Source organism: Sander lucioperca, chromosome 11 (genome assembly GCF_008315115.2).
Source record: "Sander lucioperca isolate FBNREF2018 chromosome 11, SLUC_FBN_1.2, whole genome shotgun sequence".
NCBI classification, from domain to species: domain Eukaryota; kingdom Metazoa; phylum Chordata; class Actinopteri; order Perciformes; family Percidae; genus Sander; species Sander lucioperca.
In genome coordinates, this window is record NC_050183.1 from 36,903,765 (window position 1) to 36,906,561 (window position 2,797).

A 2,797-nucleotide genomic window follows, 5' to 3' on the forward strand; every position below is an offset into this window, starting at 1 on the left:
ACCTGACAACTTGTGCGTTCCGTCATTGTAATGGATGACACAGGGGCTGAAACCACTCATCTTTATTTATTTATTTTTGTTTTTGGTTGTTGTTGGTGATTACACATAATTTAACATAACTTTAGCCCCAAGCTATGTAGCTAAGTCTCACTGTTGTTGTCCTTAGCTAGAGTGTAATACAATTACACAATCAATACAATTAATGCAACAAACATATATGTCATATGTGACAGATTATACTGTCCAGTTACTAAAAGTTACTAATATACACCTTCCAGCCAATCAGAATTAATATTTTGGTAATGGTATAATTTAAGTCAATCCCACATATACCATCCTGCTGCCGTAAATACTCATTAGAGCACCAAATATGTATTAAACCACAGCTGAAACTAGTCCCCAACTCCCCCTGAGCCTTTTATTAAAAAAACAAAAAATAAACTGTATACTTGTTACTTTTAAAGATGTATGCCTTCAGTAAATGAGGTTGGGGCTGAGAGCAACAGACAGGGCAGGAATATCCGAAAGAAGTGACAGACGGACTAATGCATTGGGTTTTTGGGTTTGTTGACAATAAGAAATTGATAGAGTAACAACAGCTTTGTCCTTTTAAAATTTGGGGTGGGTGGTTCCCAATAAAAACATAAACAAATGAAAGATGTAAATTTGCACATATACAGTATCTCAAGATGAGTTCAAGTTTCCACCAGGTATTCAAGGGAAGGCCACAGAACATCCAAACATGTTTCATGTCAGAAAAATCAACTGTCAACTAAATGAGCACAGTTGTTCCACTTGTATAATAAAACGATTTTCTAAATCCCGATCTCTGTTTGTCTCTTTAGATTATTTACATTTAAAGATTCTTTTTGGGGCATTTTAGGCCTTTATTTGTATAGGACAGCTGAAGACATGAAAGGGGGGAGAGAGAGGGGGGAATGACATGCAGCAAAGGGCCACAGGGCAGAGTCAAACCTGCGGCCGCTGCATCGAGGAGTAACACTCTATGTGTGGTCGCCTGCTCTCCCAGGTGAGCTACCCAGGCGCCCAGATTATTTATATTTAAGCTTTATATTTCATCCACATCTCTGTTAAGATTCCACTTCAGATATGCTTGGGTGTAGCTCAATGCCAAAAAAGATTTAAATGTACAAAATAAACTTGACAGTGGACAGAAACTGCTACCTAACATTATACCAGGTTGAATAACAAAGTGATAGCTGTGAATCTGACATTGCTTGGGTTTACCTCACGGGGATGGACGCTGATAAAATAGCTTACTTTGCTCCATATTTAGCATGTTCCTCTTATCTATCCCTGTGGTTTCAGGGAAATGCATGACCATTGGCTATTGGTGAGCAAATCAATGAGCTATCGTTGATATTCCCCTTAGATCTCTAGCTTCCCTTATGAAACTTTGCCGGCCTTGCGTTCACCACAGGCCATGGATGGAGAGGAGGCGTGTTTGCTTATGAGCAGAAGGCCACTGTGTGGGAAGCTTTCATTACCAGAATCATCTCTGCAGAAAGAGGAAAGGAGGCCAGGCTTATAAAAAAAAAGGCCAAGAGACACATTTCTAGTCCTTGGTCATTATCAGAACGGAGGTGTAAACAAGACGAGTTCTCCAGCCTGTCTGGCTGGAAAACATTTTGATGTAGAATTACCAGCAATTTGAACAAATCCTTGTAAAACAAAAGCATGGATGCTTGTTGAGAGACGTGTAATAGGTCAGCCTATCTATATGGACTATGAAGTGCAGGAGCATTTGTCTGTCTGTCATCTTGCTATGTTGCAGCTTCTCACAGTGTGTGTGTGTGTGTGTGTGTGTGTGTGTGTGTGTGTGTGTGCCCTGTGATTGGGGCCCTGCCTCAGCCATGCTTTGACATACAGTTGCTTTGCTCTTTGATGTTTAATCCTCCTTCAAATAGTCATTGATGCTCCAAGTCAAGCTCTGTTCTCAGCCTCGCTGCTTTACAAGAGTGGGGAGCTACAAGTGCATGCTTCAAAAACACCTTTTGCTTTAAGTACATTGTGTCAGGAAGTGAGGCTACACATAAGCTCTTTCTCCTTCTCCAATCTGTCACTCAACTTCCATATTCTGTCTCATCTTGAGCCGGGCTGCACACACACACACACACACACACACACACACACACACACACACACACACACACACCCTTGGCCCCTCGTTCTTTTTCATTTTGCAGGTTGACTAAAAGTCTGAACTACTTTTGTTGGTTGAAAACTGCACCTGAACTTCAGTTTTCTGTGCAGATGTATTGTGTAGGAAAACATGTACAGAAATATATGTGATTGGACTCAACACTGAGTGAGCTCTTTGACTTTCCTTTGTCCATTGAGCCCCCAGACCCTCTGGGCCTCTACTCTGAAGGCCCATAGTAATCCATTTATAGGCCGTGTCCACCCCTCATCCAGCCGAGATGGTTCAGTCCAATCATCAATTACATTAGCTTTTGTAGAGTAAGGCAATATTTTATCAATGCAATTCCAAGCTTCTCTAGTTTTTCATGTGCCACTCATATAATGTTACTTCAGGAAATGGATTCTCACATGAAATATTAGAATGAATAGCAGCTTTCACTCAATGATTGACTTTTGAATGGGCTAGTAATGAATACTCATGGAGACAACCTGACGTACTCATTTTGTTTTTTATTTATTTATTACCTAAAAAAAGAAAATGTTCTATCACAAGTCACACTGAAATGTATTGCTTAAGAAAAAAAAATATATTCATATATTTTTTCATTTAAAAAAAAAAAAAAAAGATTTTTTC